The 13718-nt window shown below is 39.1% G+C and overlaps 1 protein-coding gene across 9 annotated transcripts in view; it reads left to right on the plus strand.

Moving 5' to 3' along the window:
- Window positions 1–1055: 1055 nt before the first annotated feature.
- The window catches only part of map2 (microtubule-associated protein 2), a 93145-nt gene continuing 80482 nt past the window's right edge, over window positions 1056–13718 (plus strand). For 6 of the 9 annotated variants that reach the window (XM_061054205.1, XM_061054207.1, XM_061054210.1 and 3 more), the window contains exons 1-2: window positions 1062–1126; window positions 1395–1480. The gene's annotated coding sequence lies outside the window, so the exon portion shown is untranslated. Of the gene's footprint in view, window positions 1127–1394; window positions 1481–13718 lie in introns of all 9 variants that reach the window. The other 3 variants (XM_061054212.1, XM_061054213.1, XM_061054206.1) reach the window with 2 other exon arrangements.

Consider the following 13718-nt stretch of genomic DNA (forward strand, 5'->3'; position numbering starts at 1 on the left):
ACAAGAGGCCTTCTCATCTCTGCATGAAAACTTGGGCCCGCCTCACCTTGTCTCTAGGAGGTGCACCTTTACCCCCCTTGGCAAGTCTGTCTGATCCTTAGCTCAATAGCTGGTTACATAAAATCGAGTGGGGCATACTTCTTGGTAGAATCCACTTTTTATTGATTTTCAAACATATTTAGCTTGAATAAACAAAATACACTGATGGTAAATTATGGATTTTTTTTATAGTACAGCAATTCGTTTTTTTGTCATTTTTAACAGCAATAGAGCAGTAGCCTACTTTATTGGTATATTGTATTTTACGTGTAACTACTGCAGAAGCACTCTGGATGGTGCTCTTAGATATCTACTGTAAGACCAGGGCAACATGAACAATGTGACATCAACAGTGTATCAGAGCAATCTCACATGAACGAAAAGTAGCTTCAATGAAAACTGTTTAAGTTAAGGATGGGTGAGTTGGACAAAACTTGCTGGGGAAAAACAAAGGAGAAAATACGTGTAGGCTACAATATCATGATATTTGAGGAAAATGACTCGTAAGCAGTATAAAAACAGGAACTGAATTAATTTGTATCGAGCACACCTGTGGTGTTTTTGTCTGAGCGGCAGCACTAATTACATTTCGCATATCACCAGATTAATAACCGAAGAAGCTTCGAGATGAATATCCACCTGAAGGTAAACTAACATCTTTCTTTGCCTAATAATTATTTTAATTCTATTTTTCTAAATGTTGTAAAGTCACTTACCTACATCTTACAGTAGGAATGGCTTGAGTTAATGAAGAGATACCGTAGCTAACGTTAATACCTCGTTTCATGTCAGTTCTGCCTATGAATGTGGTGTTCAATTGTTGTGTGTGTTAATTTTAAATGACAAAAAATAAGATGAAAGAGACAAGTTACAAAATGTCCAAGTCTGAATTATAGTAGCCTATTGTATATTTGAATTTTTTCTCCTTTTTTCTCTCCAGAAAACGCCTGAAGCGTTATACCGTAATGACTGGAGCACAGGTATGGTTTTGTGTGACTAGTAGTACAGTCATTACGGTAAATGTCGGCTGCGGAGCCTGTGTGTCCGACAGACCCGGAGTTGCACTGAAAGACACTGCGCCGAACAGGTAAAGGAAAAAATGACTCCTTTTATTCTGTAAAAGCTTTATCATAGAGGCGTATGTGTATGAATGGCAATGGCTTACCAAACGTTTGTGATTTTGGCGGTCACTGGGAGTCTTTCGCCCGTCATTGAATGAGCAATTCAGCAGGCACTGAAGCACAAATGATGAGGTGCCCCCTCTCTGTGTGGATGGAGAAAGGACGCATTGTTCGCCTACAGGAGAATTTGGTCTGGGTTCTTATGAGTCTGTGCTGTTTTATCTCTGATTTCAGTCCGGCTTACATGAGCGTTGTTGCGGAATTAGTCTGACATGACAACACAGCTGAGCAAAAGATCTGGAACCAAATCTCTGAAATAGGTAAGCCTTATTGACTGCATTGCCAATTGTTGGTCCAATTAAGCACCTAAGTGCTTGTTTTGTTTACTGGTTGATAGGAGAGTGTCCTAGATAGCGGCTCTATCTATTGCGGTCACTTCGGGGACTTGCGATGATGCGGTGGCAATGCATGCATGGCTACCAGCCTTTAAGCTTTTAACTCATTATAGATAGCTTTAACATGAGGTCACTGTGAAAAAAAATCACTGTTATCACCCACTAAAGAATAAGTGTAATGGTTTATAATCTGAGGAATGCTTATCATTAAGAGAAGGAGGAAAGGGTGCAAATACAGGTGCTGAGTCATTGGCCTCCCTGATTGATCATTCAAATTAAAGCCCATTATGTGCATGCTTGTTTTTATAACCATAGTGATAAAAATTACATTTTTTAACTCCATTTGTGGTGATGATTTAGGCTATTTGATGTCATTTAAAATGTGAAAGCTGCAGCTACATTAGAATCAGATTTTTTTTTTCCATTGAGCATCTGCTTCATCATCAATCCAACACAGTGAATGCAGTTAAAGCAGGGTGGGCTCTAACACCTCAGATATCACTGACCTGAATACATAACTAGGAGCTTGAATATGACACATGTCTGAAACATTTGTTGGCTTCAGTCATGTCTCATTTACATACAGTGGCTTGGCTATTGATTTTCCTCTGTCGTGTCCACTTTCCTTGTGTGTGTGTGTGTGTGTGTGTGTGTGTGTGTGTGTGTGTGTGCAGTTACATTGAAATGCCTGATGCATTCAAGCCGAGGCAGCGGCTCATGGGCTCCTCCTCACCGAGGGAGCGGGGCTTGTACCCTTTAAGAAGACCAAGCTTTTTGACTGCTTTAGCGGTTCAATAAAGGAGCTGTTTCATCGGATTCCTTGGCCATTTCGTGCTTGTAGATTGACTTTAAGGAATGGAAGAGGAAAGGGCATTTTTTTGTTGTGTCACTGTCTTGAAACCTGATAATAATCTATGTTTGCTTCTGACATGATATGATCGACATTATTTTATTTATATTTTAATCATCTTTAAATTAAAAAAAGGGTTATAATTTGCAACCTTTCAAATGCTGTATTTTCTCATGGTTGTGATTATGGGATATGCCTTGTGTATTAAAGAAAACACTCAAAGTGATGATTTGTCACTATTTGAAGTTTACCATTTGTGTGTGTTATGGTAGAATGGCATTGTACTTACGAGGTAGGACTCATCATTGAATTCTTACAGGCTGATTTACAGAAGTAATTGGATAGTAAGTATATAATCATTAAGTATGCATTAGGTGCGCAGTCATCAGCTGAAGGTGTAAATGTCAAGGTGATGCATGATTGATCTATATCTGAGCTCATGAATCAACGCCTGTGGTGTCTGAAGTTGATACTGTAGCCATGTTGGCTTGAAGGTTGCATTCAAGGAATCGGAGGATAAATGGGAGAACTGAATGGTGTTCTTCAGGGTCTTTTTCATGACCTTTGTTTCCCTTATGTATCAAATGAACTCAACTTATACACTAAAAGGGTAAAATGATGCAAGTATATAGAAGTACTAGTTCTTGTTAATAAATTCAGCACAACATGTCTGTTTGCTTAGCCTAGAATTTTGGTTTAAACAGGATTGTTCTGTGCTTGATGATAAAGCCAGTTTTTTTTATAAACTTCAGTTGAAGGGAAGACTTTATAAGAGAGTTTAACTCATCTGCAGTTTCAATACAGAAAATCTCCTTTGGGCCTTAACTGGCAGGAGTGAGTGAACCTTAAAGGGAAACAAAGACAAAGGGAACTCAGTAAGGGGAAAAACTGTTCTTAAAAAAACCCTTCAATACCAATTGTGTAATGAACTGGTAACAAGTGAAGGGGAGCTTGCATGGAGGAATTCATTGTCTCTCTTCTGTGTGCCAGTCAGGATCCTGTTGGCAGAATTTTGGACCACCTGCAGGGGAGAATGCTGGCTCCATCAGCAGAGTTTTGTCAGTTTAAATGTTTTTTTTGTTTGTTGTTGCACTGACGATCTAGTTGATGAGAAGTGGATAGTCAAGGTACCTCATATAAATAGCATTCACCTGGTTTCACCTCCTGTCAAGATCATTTAAACCTACATAATTAGGTTAAACTGGGGATTTGTTGTGTGGTCACATGAGTTGCTCACCCTAAAGTAGTCAGCTGCCAGAGTGAGCGGTGCAGACACAAGCGTTAGCTAAGGTAGTACTGCAGCAGGCCACTTCACACTTGTGCAGTTAAAGCTGTATGTAAAGCCGAACTACAGGTCAAACCTTGTGTGTCAGTGAGACAACCTAATCCAAGGATGCACACACAAGAACACACACAACAGACCGACAGACTGTCCTCACTTGTCACATTCAGTGTTTGATGTAATGCTGTGTGTGTTTGTGTGCTTAAGAGAGACAGAAACATTTCGGAATAGGCTCTTTGTATGAAAGAAGAGAGACACTCTGCGGTGGCTTTGGCAACAGTACCAACTCACTCGACCAGCATGTCTGCCAGCTAGCTGCCAATCTCTCTCCCTCTCTGTGTGGAGAGGCACTCAAGGTTTTTCAAAGATGAGCTCATTGGTCAACATGCTCATGGAGTTTTAAGAAGGTGCTTTTATGCTAAGACTTAGTTGTCAACTAGGACTGCAACTATTCATCTAATGTTGGCTTTAATCAATCAATCAATTTGTTTAGTCTCCAAACTGTCTTAATAATAGTGTAAGTGCAACAGTTACGGTAGAAACAGTTACCATTATTTAACATCCTACATTCATATAATATTTAATTTATATTTCATCAATTCCTAACAAAAAGACTCCACTGTTCTGGGCTCAGACTCAACTTATGTCCCCAAGTCTTGGGGTAAAATTCTCCATGCAGTGTTTATGTTAGATCTGGAGAGGTGGAACATATGTTTTTATATCTTCTGATTGTTTTTATTTCTTATTGCTTCTCTCCCTTTTAATTGCCTACATCTTCTTACATCTTTGGGTTCTTGGTCGGTTTTTGGTACTGTATGGGTCATTTCTGCTGTTGGGGTTTTGTTGATGTTGTTTGGGTGCTTTGCTTTTGGGTTCTTATGTTGTCTTGGTTTTTTGTTGTTGTTGGGTACTTTTGGGTTTGTATGCTTTGTTCTTACGTACTGTATGCTTTCACATGTATGTGAAAAGTTGCACAGTCATGAAAATGTACTGCAAAGACTTTCATTAGTAACAGTTGTGGTTTACTTAGGGTTATATAGTGACTGCAAACTGCTACTTCTCCAATACTGATATCGTGGATTAATTCTCCAATCTCTGTACTTGAAGTTGACCTTGCCTCTTTTCAAGGGTAGGAGAGTCAACAAGAAAGAAAGTGGAGTACACAATCCATAAACAACTGGCATGTCAATGATAAAGATAAAGTGCTTGGCATTGTTCAGAAGCTAGCTGCTTTGATAGAGTTTTACAGGAGAGGGCTGAAGGCCAAGTATATCTAGATGGAAACAATCCAATGTCTTCACATCTGGTCAGGCTTCATGGTTAGTAAATATGAGGACCCTTATTTTTCCATTTATGAACGAGTGATTCATTTTCAGTTAATGTTCCAGGGTGCATTGCTGTGTCAACTGTGTTGTATGCACAGCTTTTTACCCTTCAAAGCTTGGCCAGTTGTTGGTTTGAAAGTTCCCCCATTCGATATCCTCCCTGTTAGATTTTAAATGTGTAGAGACATTGTATGAGACTAATGTTCCTTTAATTAGAATGATATCCAGTAAAGACGGATAAATCATAATTAGAGATCAGTGTTAAAATCCTGATTGACTGCAGAAGGCTGACCTCATATGTTGTACACTTGACTATCCTGTCAGAGATTTGGCCATCACATTGACAAGTCTAAGCTAAGTCATTTCCATTTTGCCTCTAGTTCAGATGTGACTGACCTCATCTGACCTACAGCTAAATGAGACAGATTGGGATGAGTCCCCTGACAGATTTCTACCTGCTTCACAGCACAGTGAGATGCCCATTTTTTTTTTATATATCTTGTTGGGATTCTCCTCCTCAACTGAGATTTTTCCCCCTCATTGCCCTGAGGCATCCTTAGGTCAAGATAGCTTACCTTTAGTTTGTGGGAGGCTGAGATCAGTCAAGTCAAACCCACTAGAGTCTGTCCCAACATCCAGACTCTATCTGTCTTCCTGACAGCCCTGACTTCAGGATGGACCACTGCTGTTTGTAGCATACTGATCCTCCATAAGTGTACCACCTCAGTGAGGTGAGTAAAGCGAAGGTGTCCAAAAACAGGCCTGTGCAATTAATCGCAATTTCATCGATAACGCAATTAGAGCATTTATAATAAACATTCAAAAGTCTGATTTTATAGATACAAGCTATGCTTTCTCACCCAGCATTCACATATGTTACCTGTTTGATTGGGACCTGGGAATAATTCACATTTTACACCATTCTGATGCGATCAGATGAAGCTCCCTTAGATTTATTTGTTGCCAATTTGGTTTTGGAAAAAATGCCCGTTGATTTATTTTGGGTTCAGGAGAAAGTGCAAGCACATATTAAAACATGGAGAACAGCAGATAGACATAGATTACACAGAAATATAGCTTATATGCACTCTTAAATTTTTGTTAACTTTTTTTTTGACTATCACACTTCATATGGCAAAATTTAACAAATTATCCAACATCATTACATCGCATATTTTTCTCATCTCTGGTGGGCCTAGTCCCAAATGAAGTTGATCCCTGAATCAGAGATACTCTCAAAGATTGAAAACTGCGTCACAGAGACACTATGTACACTTTCAAGAAAGTAAACTTCTTAGTAGTTTTCTGCCCGTAAATAAAAATAAATACAATTGTGAATAGAGAATTTATCTTTGGCACCTAACTGATGCCTATAGGATGTAACTATTTCTACATAGCTAGATATTCTCTACACTCAACAACAATACATTACAGAGCAGATAGCAAGCTCATAGAAAAGCATGTGTGGGCTGAATCAGGAAAACATTAAGTGTGAGTCACAGCTCACCTTTTTATCTCCTCTCCTCTCTTCTCCTCTCCCTTTTCCTCTACTCTCCTTTTTCATCCACTCTCCTATTTCCTCTCCCCTAGGAAAGGATGTTTGTTATGTGTCTTGCTTGCATCATTGTGATTGTTCAGTGTGTGCTGGTGTTTGTGCATCAGTGTTTGTGTGCACGATCAAGTAGGCTGAGTGTAGGAGTGTGTGCTTGTGTGGGTGTCATTTACAGAAAGAAATCACCACTGGTGTCTTCACTTTGATATCTGTCACGCATTATTTTGTGATGTAACACTGAGTGCTTTAGCTTCTTTCAAGCTGGTTCATCCCAGTATTTCAATGCGTGCACTGCAGGGTGCACTCACACACACACTGCACGATGTGTGTGTGAGTTTATAACAATCTCAGTTAGAGAGACTTCAGGTTTACAAGTGTTCTGCCATAATAAATCAAACTCCATTGTAGTAGTGCTGGAAATAACTTGATAGTAAAACCCACAATTGACCAAAGTGTTGGAAACAATTATGATAAAGGACCTGTGATTGATTGTCTAATTTTTCTAACATTAGAAAGCTGAATGCCTGATACAAGACAAATTACAAGCAAACGTTGTTCTGCCATGTTCATCATATCCTCCATGGTTTCCTCAAGTGTGTGATTATTCCAGGGACTGTAACTCACCTGGCTCATTACAGTGAAACAAAACCCCTGAGATGATCCAGAGAAGGTGCAAAGACAGCTATCTTCCCGCCTAGAACCCATTCATTACCCAACACCCACCGTTTCTTTGTCCACAAGGGTTTCAAAATGAGAAACACATCAATCCCACTAATATCTCCTTTTTACTCTTTCATGTCTCCATCAGGGATGCACTGGTATCAGGCCTTACAGTGTGATAGCAGAGTAAAGCTGTATTCTGAGAAACCCTGTCAATAAAGGTGCTATAATCTCACAGGCAGTGGCCAGCAGAATTCATTAGAGATGTGTTAGCCCTGTTTAATTTGGCTTAATGGGCTGCATTTCATTTTGTATTTCACATTTATCTGCAAAGCTCGGTTCCTCCTTTACATTGTCGCTGTGGTAACAGTCTAACATACAGTACATGCACACACTGAATGCTAAGTAAGCTTACATAAGTCGCTGGTTTTAGAGACTCTGTCAGAATAATTGCATCTCTCATCCCTGAAAAGTGTTAGAATCGCCATTCTGTCTTCGATCCTGCTCCTCTTAATATGTTTTCTTGACGGAGCGCAGAGGTTGATGCCTATGCCCCTTAAGGTCTACCATAAAACAGAACACAGTGGCTGCTGAATGACAGTGCTGCAGAGGAATAAAACCGTCCTTTTGTTTTACAAGTTAATGAGAAAACAGACAGAGAGCTCTCAAGAGAAAAGAACATTATGACCATTTTCCCACCAGCATTAACACGTGGTGTGAATTGTGACATTGTGTTCAGAATTTCAGGTATAAATGCACCTTAGAAATTGTAAAAGTTCATTTATTCATGTCAGGCTTAGTCAGAGATTAATTTAGGCACATTAGCAACAACGGGGTTAATGAAATGTCACAATGTTCCATTTAGTCACAAAATGTCAGACTTGAGCTGAGAAACAAGCAAAATAGTGATTTTATTGTTGACTCTAAGGGCAAAATGTTAATCTATAAAGTAATATGTGTCATTGATGAAGGAAAATAATATATTTTTAACGGGAGGGATAATGTAACTTAAATCAAGCTGTGTCAATTTCTTATACAAAATGTATAAAATTGACCACATGCCGAGTCACCATTTGGGCACTGGTCCTTCTGATTTTATAGTTCAGTGCCTGGCAAGCTGGCTTTCCCCGTTTCCCGCCATATTGCTGGAAGTGTCACCAGACGCTCTGTAAAGTGTGTGATCGGCGCCTCTGAAGTTGTCGGAAATCCGTGGGAATTCAGAGTGCAAAAGCTCTCGAGTTAAACACGCGACAGGAACATGAATTATTCCCTCATTGTTGTGAAGTGTTGCGTTTTATCTTTTCTGTCTTCATCTTTGGGGAGGCAAGGCACCCTTTTTTCAGTTATGTAATAGTCCTTCTTTTTTGCCTTTGACACATTCTTGCGCACTTCTATATATAAAGACACAAAAAACATCCATTTCCCGGTGACTAGAAGATACATCTCTCTTTATTCAGGTAGTTTCTGAACCTCTTTTGAATGCTGTGTTTTATTTTCTATTTAATGTTAGAGTTCCCTTTGCTGAGTCAGTTCACTTCAGTACCACCCTAAATACCCCTTTTTTCTTTGTTATCCACTGTAACGTCTGTGGGAATATCATAGCTTGTCAGAGGGCAATTGTTATGTGTGTGTACTGTGTGTGTAAGTGTGTGCCTCCTCTCAATCAACCTGTGGTAGACTCTTCAGGGGGAGGGGAAGTGCTCCGTGCTTTAAGGCGTTAATCTTGGCCATCTGCTCTTGCTAAACCCTGTTTTGATCACACCCTACCTCACACAATGTGCTGCTGCACCTGACTGTGCATAATGCTGAAGTACCTGTTCAGTCAAATCATCTTATATAAGGTCACAGAAAACATATACTTATATGTTAATATTGGTACAGTACATGGAAAGTTTCACGTTAAACTTCCTTTTCTTTGTTAGGGATGTGTCTGTCAATATAACTCAAAAGTGTGTTTTTAAAAAGTAAACAGATAACTACAGAAATCAATACTTCAGAAAGTTTGGGAAACCCCTTGCCTTTGAAAACTCTATATCAATTTATTTCACATAGTAATGGAGGTTCAGATTTAAGTAAACACCATGTTTAGAAAAGATCAATTATAAAATGGACTTGGACTAGCTTGTTTAGCATTTTTCCAGTATTCTGACTACTCAGAGCACTTTAACAATGCATGTCACATTCACACCACATCCACACACTGATGGCATTATTAACTTATCCCACTTAAATACATCCACAGACCACTGGTATGTGGTCCATACACTCACAACAAACAACCCAAAAGCCATGACAGGACATCACATTTGTGTTTTTATTGGTGTCACCATGTCTGTTGGAGCTTCTCTCCTACAGGTATGTAACTGTCTCTCTTAGGGATGTAACGATTCACTCAACTCACGATACGATTCATGATACTGGGTTCACGATACGATTTTCTCACGATTTATTTTACAAATTGAGACTGTAGACAAATTATGACTGGAAAAGATTCCTGTAGGGGCTACAAACCCACTTGTCAGTGTGCTTTGGCCTTTTCATGTTTTTTTTTCTCTCAACAAGGGGAGGTGATTGGAGCCTCTCATTGTGAGTTGATTAAATGCTGCATCATGTTGGTTGTTCTATTTAGTTCCCCGTCTTCTTGCAATATTTGTACACAGTTTTTGTCTTGTCTGTTATCTTCTCACCTCTTTCATTTTCTGTCTTGGGGAAGCCAAAATGTTTCCACACCTCGGATTTAAAGACGGTGGTGCGTCCTCAATTTCAAAATCTTGCTCTTCAGCTGCTGACGCTCAAGATATTATCGTGATTAATTTTTCAGAGTACCGATGTGAATCTAGACACCTTGGAATTAATTTATCACGATTTTACGATTAATCTTTACACCCCTCCCTCTCTCCTTTAAAATGTCCATATATGTCAATAATAAATCTGTAATAATAAAAATAATAATAAAAATAAATAATAGAACCGTTTGAATTTCATATCTCGATATTCAGTACAACACCTTTGTCTCAATACAGTGTAGAGTGTGATTTCCCAGACTCTGGTGTCAAATTAAATCTGGATTAACAAACTAAATGTGATTTCATTTTGGTCACATTTAATGAATTCAAACATTAGAAAGGGGGAAGCTCTTACAAGTAGTTTGATATCCCTTCTCCACAGAAAATAATGAATTGGATTAATGTTGAATGAAGCAGCTTTAAGAAAGGTTTGAACAATCAAAACGCAAAAGGACTTCATCATGAAATAATATTATGCTAAAATGTGTGGAACCCAGCCATCCATTGTGTCAAATGACTCCTCCTGACCCCCCCCCCCCCCCTTACCTGTTTTAACATAATAATACACAACCCACCCCCCCCTCCCCAGAAAAGGCATTATTCAAAAGAACCTGTACACACAGCAGCCCAAAATGTACAATATACGATTACTAGGGTTAAGAGCTAGTTTATATAAGATTAAGTGTGAGTGGGAACTTCCCTAATGGAGGAAATTACAGGATTACACCAGTGAGGATGGTATTATTGAACTGACAGAACACACACACACACACACACACTGGACTATTTTTAGAAGGAAAATGTGTGGAAGAGATTGAGGCTTTGACAACTTGCTAATTGTTCATGACATGACTGAAACAGACGAACCCTGACAGTAACACCTAGCCTAAATGAGTAAATCAATGAGTAATTCAGTACTTACCATGTGGCACTTACAGGTTTTATATACCGTATGTATACGTTGCATTACAGCAATAATTTAAAAAAATGTTTGTTTTAATTTGAGGTTTGTTATGAAAAAAAGAAATGGTCACCAGCTTTAAAAACAAAACAAAGAAAGTGATTCTGGTAAATGTATTTGTACTTCCCCGTGTCGTTTGGAAAGGACTGATATCATCATTAAAACATCATGACACAAGTCACCAGGATTCAGAAAATCATTCAATTTGTCCCGTGTAACTTATTAGTCAGCCTATAAGCAGATTGTTCTGTCATTTTAAAGCACATTTATTTTAGGGCTTAAACTGATGCAGATTAAATTTAAACTCTTACACGTTAGCATGTTATTTCTCTACCCTGTGACCTCATCTGCCTTGCCCATCTACAACCGGCCCATACTGTACTAATGTCAGCTAGCTTCAAGTAGACATATTTTACAGTCTGACCAAAAATATTTTGTAACAAATACTGCTAAAAATATTTTTTTTGCCTTTTTGCATTCTCCTAATAAAAGTCATTTTGCCAACCTCTCTCTATCTGTCTTTCTCTCTCTCTCTCTCACACACACATAGAGTAAAGCTGCCTGCCCATTTACAGTCTCCAGTCCATGTGCCTCCTGTCAGCAGGCACGCCTCTTTGATTTGCTCATTGCAGTATACTCTGCGTGTTGCGGCACCCTGGTTTATGTGCCTTTCTCTTGTTTTCTCCAGCAGGTGCTCGAGGGATTAAGGAATCTGTGTTTTCACCATGCCTGCTCTTTCCTTATATGTAGTCTGTGCAGGAGACAGGTATAGAAATGCATGACTAGATCAGCAAGATCATTTCTCCCTCTTCCTCTCTTTGTTCTCCTCCTCCCCTCCTCCCCTCCTCCTTCCTCCCCTGTGTATATTTCATAGATGCCAAGTGTGCATTTGCTTAGCTGTTGCATGGCATGAGGCAACCCCTTCTGCTCCCATGGCAACCAATCCAATTGTGTTGCTGGGATAACATTGATAATTATTGCTCACTGTTATTTAGCTGTAGCAGAATGGAAGTAGAAAACGCATAAGGACCTGTTGAAAAAACATGAATTGAGTTTTTTTTATATAACCTTTAAGGCAATAGTTTTCCATGGATCTAGTTGAAAAACAAGACGAAAACATAGTGCCAAATTAAGCAAATACAAGTAATTATCTACGCTCTGCAAGACAGTCCCACTTAGGCTCTTTTAATTGGGTAGCTGTGGGTGGGTCTATTTATGATTTGGAACGTGGCCATAAAATATTCAGCATACTGTAGCCCATTTAGAGTTAATAAGATTCCTGAGCATTAACATTTTACTTTGCTGCTATCCATCGATCAAGTATTGGCACTCTTTTCTGACTCTGATGATAACAGTGTAGTGGATAAATTGATTCTCAAAAATTTGAATCATTGAGATAAACAGGGAGACACACGCATCTGGAAAACATCAGGAAAAGACTGAATGTCATACAGGTAGTTGAAATTTGACACTTAATATTAGCTTACACCCTTTTCATCTTCACCATTAACTGAGTACTTATTGACCTCACATTGAGCCGTCTTTAAGTGTCCCCTACTCTCCTGTACTTTGAGTGTTTCTCCTTTAACCTCAATCCAATCACCCGGCCTCTCCTCCTTGTTTTCTTTGCGATGATAAATGTGGTGGGAGTGAACGAAAATTAAATCCAAGGTCAAGTTATTGTATCCATGTGTTGTGGGTTGTGTTTGTGCTAATTGGGTTATATTTCATGGTGCTGAGGGAGAGGTGCTCCTCTATTTGTTACAGTAAAGCTTCAGACTCTCTGGTCACTGCTTATTGATAAGATGGAGATCCAAATGATTTCTCTGCCTCTGCTCGTCCCAAGAGGCTTCCATGTTATTGACCCTGTAACCTTCACCACTGTCTCCTATAGGTGTTCACTCTTAATAAAACACATTCCTCTTGATATTACAGAAATATAACAGTACATTCAAAAGAAGCTAATGGATTATGAATGTGATTCATATATAACTAAAATAACTGGCTCCACCTTTGGCTAAAAGATTTATTCCATGCAATGGCACCACTTTGTCCAAAGAGTGATTATCCACGTTATCTACACTAATTGTAATGTTCTTTGTTTAATAGTTGGCACATTATAGCCATGAGACATTGTTCCACTTTATCTCCACAAACTTAGTTGTTTGGCTTTAAAGCAGCTGGATTTCTTTCTAATGTGTCCCTGGAGTCCCTGTGCCCACCATCCATTTGTCATCAACAGTCTAAAAAAAAGAAGCAAATATGAACCTTTACTTCGGCTGAATCAGCTAATGCTGTTATCAGTTGCCATGGAGACTGACCGAGTCGGGGTGTTGCTGTGGAAACTGAGTAGCTGCTCATCGCCACCCACAGCAACCCTCCCTACTCTCTCCCGCCAACCAGAGCCACACCAACACATTTAAACGTACACAAACAAACTCATGAACACACACACACACACACACACACACACACTAATATTTCTTGGAAAACTCTGTTTCTATGGTCTATCACACATGTACCACAGTTATTAACTATGTTTTTATTACAACCTCACAGACATGTTGTTTATTTCTGTACAAATAAAATGAACATCTCTAGCTGTACTGTTCATGGTTAGATCTAATCTGAATATGGACAGGCAGAACGCTTCATTGGACAATAAACTGATTTGCTGACAGCCTGAAAACAGGCACCAAGCCTTTTTTTCATCGAGCCAATTCAGCACGTGTCAAGTTGAAAAGAGC

Source organism: Labrus mixtus, chromosome 13, assembly GCF_963584025.1.
Source record: "Labrus mixtus chromosome 13, fLabMix1.1, whole genome shotgun sequence".
Taxonomy (NCBI): Eukaryota; Metazoa; Chordata; class Actinopteri; order Labriformes; family Labridae; genus Labrus; species Labrus mixtus.